Source organism: Pinus tabuliformis, chromosome 3_2 (assembly GCF_031772625.1).
Source record: "Pinus tabuliformis cultivar Carrire ecotype Pingquan chromosome 3_2, CPIR1, whole genome shotgun sequence".
Classification (NCBI taxonomy): Eukaryota; Viridiplantae; Streptophyta; class Pinopsida; order Pinales; family Pinaceae; genus Pinus; species Pinus tabuliformis.
The window spans coordinates 951,637,367-951,646,027 of record NC_142302.1 but is presented as its reverse complement, the minus strand read 5'-3'; the positions used below and the strand labels follow the sequence as shown (position 1 = coordinate 951,646,027).

At 30.2% G+C, this 8,661-nt stretch overlaps 1 pseudogene; it reads right to left on the bottom strand.

The window, feature by feature from the left end:
• Positions 1-6,666: 6,666 nt before the first annotated feature.
• Positions 6,667-7,890, bottom strand: LOC149183797 (BRAP2 RING ZnF UBP domain-containing protein 2 pseudogene; annotated as a pseudogene).
• Positions 7,891-8,661: the final 771 nt, after the last annotated feature.

The window sequence follows — 8,661 nt, the reverse complement described above, 5'->3', positions numbered from 1 at the left end:
ATCGAGTGGAAGTTTTCCAAAGAACGATTTATTCTTTTGAGGACCTTGAGGTGGTTCTCTTTTGGAGAAGAGAAAATATTCAAATGTTGTATTGTAATCATAAAATGTCCTAGGATTATTTGCTATGGAATTCCCATTTCTTGGGCTAGAATAAAGCCTAATAGTCGAATTCAAATTTTCATCGTGATTGTTGGCTTTCACACCCATCCCCGAGGATTAATTGGTGACTATTTTTTCTTCGGGATTAGTGATAATCCCTCCCCTTCCTTCCACCCCTACGATCTTTTAAATTTTAACTAGTTTATTATTATGAATTTGATGTTTATGGGTGTTTACTAGTAATTTAATTTACATGGATACACTAGTTATTAACAATTATTGGGTGGATGGTGGAGATTTAAATCTAAATAGTATTCTAGGGTATTCATAATAATAATCACAAATGTTGAGATTCATGTCAAAAGTAGTGATTCCAGTTTTTCCCTTTTAATTAAATTGATTAATTAAAAAAATGTCATATAAACAACCTAGTTAATGTCATATATATATATATATATATATATATATATATATATATATATATATATATATATATATATATATATATATATATATATATATATATATATATATATAACAACCTATTTAATTTTTATGATACGTAATATGAGGTAAGTAGTTTTAGGCCTATTAATATTTAATAGTCATTAAATTTGATACCTTTATTTCTTTGACAAATAAATTTATATTACTATTTTAGAAATCTAATTTCTTAAATAAAATTTCTTATAATAAAAATATTTATTTAATTTAGAAATTAATTAAAAGTTTAATCTTAAAAAAAAATTACCTCCAAAACAAGAAACCCATTTGTCTAGCATAAAATTTACAAGATTCATTTTTCTAATATTGTGAGCTTTCAAGGTTTCCCACAACTTTGGATTATCTAAAAAAAGTTTAAGAAAGCAATATAGTTTAATTTTAATAAATGGATATTAATTTACTCACTCAAACTTGTATGTTTACATGAGAGAGAGTGTAGTGGTTAAGAACATGTGTTTCCTCCTAAGAGTTCATAGGTTAAAAACTAGAGGGGGGTAGAGTATGTATGTCAAATCCCTTGTCCTCGTGGACCAATTTGGTAAATTTTACAAGAGGGAGGTAGGGTATATATGTCAAATCCCTTCTCATCATAAACCAATTTGGTGAATTTTACCAGAGGGAGGTAGAGCATGTTTGTCAAATTGCTTATCCTCATACACCAATTTGGTGAATTTTTTTAAATTATTTACCCCTTTTCACTTGTTTATGAAGGTAAATCAAGTCTTTAATCCTCCAATATTTAATACAATATATTTCAATTTATACTTTCCATACATTTTTTATTTATAAATATGACACGGTATTTAATTATAATTCCATAACAAGACAACTTTATATAAATCAAGTTGTCTATAGATTATTATTGGTTTAACATGAACCATTACAAGTTATATATATGTATGTATGTATGTATGTATGTATGTATGTATGTATTATTTTCAATATTAGTAAGAAAAACACTTTTTTAAGTATTTGATTGGACCATAACACGAAAATCTTAATGTAGTCTTTACATAATACAATTTTATGTGGATCCCTCACATATTTTTTGTTATAATTTATAAGTATTTGTAATATTAATGGCATTACTGTTTGATAATTGTGCAATGATTTTTCATGGTTAAGTTTTCAAGAAAATAACTCAAAATTAAATTTCTTGAAAATAGGTCATGCTCATGTAAATAACATATTTACCATCACTTACTTGCTACCATAATCTAATTCTCCAATCATAATTCTTTATGCATCTCCTAGTGCTAAAATCTAAAAAATCATAAAATCTAACTAAACTGGAATTTAGACATAATCTAACATATAGATGAATAAAGTTTTTCACCAAAATACGCTGATACAATACTGTAATTTTTAGTTATTTAAAATACCTTTTTAAATGCATAAATGGATTCAACACCCTCAAATCCATAAATTTATTTTAAATTGTTATTATTATGTTTAATTACCAAAAGAAATACAACAATAGGCTTGTCTATTTTAGAATATGGCTTCCACAAATTTAATTTAATTATCAATAATGCATGGTACAATTTAACCTTCATGGAATATTTTACAATATATGTAGTAGTATACACAAGTAAATGGTTGGCATATATCTCCAGAGCATTATGTTAGTTGTATTCTTTTAATTAGTTTGACTAATTAAAAAAATGACAGATGAACAAGTGTCATAAGAAGTGACTTGTACTCTTTTAGAAATGTAGTATTGATAAACCATGTTATTGGCCAATAGTATTCTATGATATCCTATTTATAGATTAAGAAACTGTCCATTGTAAAGTAGGGGAAAATCTTGTTCCATGATTTTTCAAATCTATATATATATATATATATATATATATATATATATATATATATATATATATATATATATATATATATATATATATATATATATATATATATGTTTAGCTTATAAACTAGAGAAACCATATAAATTAAATGATTGGAAAATGCTCATATGCATCAATCAATAATAAGCATAAAAACAATTATTTTTATATAAGCTAAACATATATACATTTAAAAAACCATGAAACAGGAGTCTCAACCATGGAAATTTACACCCACCGTATGATGGATATTCTTAATTTATAAATAGGATTTCTTAAAATACTATGACTTATCGAAGGTTGAGATTCACCTCCAAAGTACTCCACAAATTATGAATCTCCATCATAATCTGGGGATAAATTTCCATAGTTAAGAATCTTGTTTAATATTTTTTTAATGCATATAGGTATAACTTATATATTAATTATTTTATTAAATAATAATAAATTTATATGGGAGGAAATAGAAATAGGGGTTATCTTTCACCACGATGAATAAATTAGGACATAATATGCTTGAAGCTTAGGTTGGGTAATCAATAATCAAGCATAATTTTTAGCATTATGGAAAGCTCTAGAGAAAACAATAGCAAGGCAGATTCGACATTGGGAAATCTATGATAATTCCATGATTTTCATTTAAAAAAATTCACAAAATCAAAGTAATGTCAAAAAATCTACTTTCCCGGATGATACTAAGAATCAGTTTACAGATCCATAAATTGGAAAGTGTGGGATTTTATCATATAAAAAAGAAAATAATCATGTGGTAGATTCAATATCAAATCATGAATCTATCCTAGAATGAGGCTTATTCATCTAGTACTAAGGATCCCCATCCTTAACATACCTCCCATAATCAAAATATTAAAAGAATAATAGGTTTCCCACCTCTAGATCCCATAAAATGTGGAGTTTATTTAATATCGAAAAAGAAACATCAAACAATTTAATGAAAACACTAATCAAGATACATCAATGGTTTATTTTTGGTTGCCTTCATGTAAGGTGAATAGCCCTAGTGAGTCTACCAATTGGGAAATTATGGTGAGAACTAGCATGCTCATCGATATGTGGCAAATGTTCTTTAAAATATTAATATGAAGGCTTACAAACAAGCATGCTTACATCTAGCTAGTCTGAACATTGTTAATTTTTCTTTGGTTTTGTAGCATAAGGGACGATTTAGTCATGGCTTATCTCATCAATCAATTGTAGAGACATAACTTAGGTATTGAATGTCGAGAGGTATCCATGGGAAAGAGAGATGCTGGAATGAGTGTCTATAAATGGAGACTCCTAATGATGGATTTATTTCCAAATTTAAATTATATTGGGGTTCTTTGCAGATCGATGGAATGCTTAGCCAGACCATAGAGAACTCATGAATTGAAGTTGAAACTTGTTACGATCACAAGCTATTTATCTTTGTTCATCTCTAGTGATTGAGAAAAAATTGTTTGAAATGCAAGAGTTCACTTTCCTCTCAAGATTCAGATACTTGAAATCTTGTAGACTAACATAGATTGATTACACATCGAAATGGATATTTTAATAGCTAAACTGGATAGTATTTAGTTTTTGGTTGAATCAGCGACCCTAGTAATTCTAAAATAAGCTTTTGCATTAATGGATGGTCTATTAGGTGAAGTGAGAGCATGAAAAGAGAACAAGGAACTTATGGAGCAACCCACAGAAGATTCCCCTCCTAAATAAGTAGAAATTGTTGAGGTTGAACATGTTGGAAGCTAAGAAATTGGAATAAATTGTAATGCTTAGATTTGTCTAGATATCTTAATAGATGTCTTCTAATTATATAATGTATCTAGGAGTGTTCTGGAGACTTTATACAATAAGTGTATTAAGTGTCTTAGTTAGGAAAGGGTGCTTTTCTTTGTAATTTTGAAACATTGAAGTTGAATAAGTTTCTTTAAATGTAAAGGTGTTTTCCTACAAACAGGTTGACTTAATATAAGCTAGTCATTCCTTTCAAACAATAATAAGTGCAATAAATTTATTGTTTGGTTCTATGATTAAAAAAAAAATAGAAATGTCATATGTATCATGAAGTAAATATTTTGATGTTTATTAGTCCTTCCCCATGCAGGACTCTAGTGATCAGTTTTCATGTTGGCCACTATTGTTTGACATTTACTAGTGCAATTTATAATTCTTAACTTTATAAATAAGCAAAAAAAAAAATATTTTAATTGAAAAATAAAAATGGCTAGCATTTCGTTGGCCTAAAACTTTGCTAGTTTTCACAAGGATCATGCTTGCATCTCGTAACCTAATTAAACAAATTGGATGGAGAGCATAACATCATTGGGTTAATGGTGCACACATGATAAATTAAGCCTCATCATGTTTTAGTTAAAGAATTGTAAGAGGTTGATCTTCTAATGCAACCTCCTTAGAAATATGTGTAACGTTCAATGGCTTTCTTGGGATTGGAATGTGGTTTTTCTTACTTAAAATAAAACTAGTTAAAAATATCTTACGATTCAAACATGCTTCTTGTCGAGTAGTTCTAGGGTTACAGTGAGTGCAAGGTGTATTCCAAGTTTTGAGTAAATTCAAGCCCTATTACACATTTAGCTAATTATAAGAAGTCATTTTATGTAAGAAATAACAAACAAAGTGATGAAAAATTGACTAAATAAAAGGGAGGGGGCAAATCATTTTAGCATACTCATGGACATTAACATTCTTTTCCTAAAACACATTAATTGAAACATTACATGAGAATCTTAACAAATAATGACCAACATATTGAATATGTAAACAACAAGTAATAAGAAAACCAAACCATCACGCGAACACATAATAACATCACATATTGACACCAGATATATGAAAAGAACCATAAAGGGAAAAAATCACGATTTTATTATTGTCGTGATGCAAAGGAAAGCTCCTAATCTTTATTACATCTGACTTTTTATAGGTCCCAACATACAGGAGTTTGCTACCTCAATTTTATGAAAGACGCAACATGCAAGTAATATCCAACACCCATATGTTTTCTCTAGGCTACAACCCACATGAGGCTCCTACCTCAGCCATCTCCAACTGGATATTTATCAAGCCTCAAGTCTAAAGGATACTACCATCCCTTGATGCAAACATGAAATAACAATGTGTTGGTTTACCTAGTCATAAATTATGCATATTTCCATCTTCATTTATGTATCTTCTTCACTTGAACATCGCTTCACATGAAATTCACAATTACTAGGTCACTAATGCATAATAGTTCAATCAACTCTCTCACATTCTTCCATTCTCTATCCTCTCAATTCCTTCCAAAATCACATATTTTATATATAGAGTTTTATGGTTGTTTATATCCCACATAGGAATATGAAGTGAATAGGCTTGACACTTTTCCATCCACTCATTCATTTCCAAACTCTTGATATCTTGAATATTAGAAAACAAAAATAAATAATCTATCCAATATCAATTTCAACCACATGCAATCATTAAATGCATTAACCTAATTCCAACCATAAATACCAATATTTATCATTAATTCATCACAAGAATATTTTCCTTTGCCTTGGAGCCTTAACTTTGCATCACAACTATTCATCTTAACAACAAATTAGTGTCACTACAAATTCTTCATCAAACAGTTTCTAAAACATTATCCATCAACATGCCATCAACATGGGCATCAATGTTCTATAAAACCATAAATGTATCTATTGCTCCTTGGTCTTTGCTCCTGCATACCTTACCTTCTTCTACTACTTGTTTCTCCTTGACTTGTTGTATGTTTGCCTTGCTGCTAATTCAATGTTGGTTTTCCATGCTACAACTTCCTTGTATTTGTTAGTATCATGTTTCTCCTATGCCTTTGTTGGTCTTGTGCTCATTTCTCCTATCTTTTTTTCTCCTACATACCTCACTTCTCATGTTTCTCCTTTGCAATAAGTGATAATAATTCCATAAATATCCGCTCTTGTCATTGATGGAAAACCTTTTCTCCTCCCCCTTTTGTTATGAGAAAAAAACTTCTCCTTACCTCCCCCTTTGACATCAATGACAATCGGGTATGGTTTGAAATTAGAGGCATCAAGGGGATATCCATTGATTCTACAATTTTATGTATTCATCATCAACTTCGTAACAAGCTAATATATGATTACACGGTTCAATTTCAAAGATTTTAGGCAATCTTCTCCATATAAAATAACTATCGTTTAGTCCTTTATTTGAAATAAATCTTATGCATCTTAGATCTGACATATTTAGCTTGAAATTTTCATAGTTTTATGTTTGTAGCCTTCTGCACATATTTAGAAACAACAGTCTACCTTTGCTACCTAACTTCAACAAGTAATGAATCATAGTACTGTGGCTAATTCTCTAGCTGAATTGTTAGAAGATTATTATACTCATCAACTATCACTTCAATTTTATTTTCCAAAAGAACAATCTCAAATCCATCATCATTGTTGCATTCACACCTTCCACAATGATCACCAACATCTCTAGAACGGGCATTTAACTCAACCAATTTACCATCATTTTTTATTGTGTAAGTTGATGAACATAGTTTTCACCAACATAATTCAAGACCCATTGAGTGTCCAAATGAAATGGGGAACAAAGTTGTGTTTCTTTCCAGTGATTTATGGAATGACCTAACTTATACATCCAACAAAATCACTAATAACAAAGATCCATAAGTTTTCATATGTTGAACAAATTGAATAAATACACTTCTCGGGCTGCTCCACACCATATCTACAGACTAAGCTTGATAAATCTGCCCATTTTCAAATAGATGAAGAGTGGAATGAATGGTTACAAATAATGGTGAAAATCCCACTGATAAGTTGACCAAGCCTCTCAAGACAAAATATGAATGTAGGGAGTTATATTAATCCAGTTGGAGAAGTCGAGGGAACATGTTTAAATGATCCAGTATACTGCATGTTTGCAGTAAACATAGATGACAAATTTAGGCCTCAAATGATGAGAAAGGAATTCAATTATAATGGCGATAAAAGTCATCTACTAATTTCTAACTATCAAATGTCATGAGGATACTATATTTCTCACTCAATGCATCCTTCCTCAAAATTCACATTTCTAGTATATTTTGGATAAATGAACTCAAAAATTGACAAAATCATACACAATTCATGTAATTGGGAACAACAAGCACACAAACAAGATTCTTCTAATCAACTAGAAGGTTCTCGAGAGCGCCTAAAAGCTCAAAAACATTGCATAAAAGATGCAAAATGCCTCAGATCTTTTTGGCCCTCGGGACGTGACAACATAACCAACATGATTTAAAGATATTGATTGGAGAAGGATCTCAAGCATGGTTCTTCAAAACCCAAAATATTGGGCAAGAGTCTCACACTACAGCATTCATGAACACTAAACTGGTAACTTGCGGTGATTGAACCTTCCCACTCATCTCCTTTTTTATATTGATTGATAAGTGTGACTTCATATGTTTCTACCAGGTGAAAAATGTAGAGACTAAATTATTTTCATGATTGAACTAGACGCATATCACATAACAATAAGTCACATATTTTCCCGCAGTCTCACTTGGTCAGATGATATTCATAACTTGGCCACGTTGTAGCCCAAAATATCTTGCAATAAGATCCACGTGTTCAATTCTTGGAAGTTGTGTTCCTTTCAACTTGTTGTGTTCTTTCTTTTTCCTTTAGTCAGGGCTTGGTGATTGGAACACGTACATGTTTACAAATACTAAACAATAATTATTTTATCGTGAAATCTTCAATACAATATATAGTGTACTCTATTATTGGCCAAACCTTTTGGACATCATAATTAATTTTTCTATCCTTTTTGTCACTATAAAGTCATACCCATTCGATTTTTTTTTTACTATGGTGATACTAGCTTCTCACGGGTGGAAGGGGAACACATTTATACTTGATAACCACACTCAATTAAACCTTAGGAACTATGTGTTTCTAACGTTGGGAAAAGGAGTTATTTTTCTTCTACTCCACCGATATTTTCCTCTCTACATTGGTGTGAAAGTTAGGATTTTGTAGCTATATGTTGCAACGTTATTTACAACAAGAAGAGTTTTGAGCTTTTTCTAGAGGAGCATCCTTGTGACTAACAGGAAGCTATGTCTGCAATTCGCCCAAGTTCCAACTTTAAGTCCAATGTCTAGTTCCATTGTAAGATTTTTTTAAATGAAATT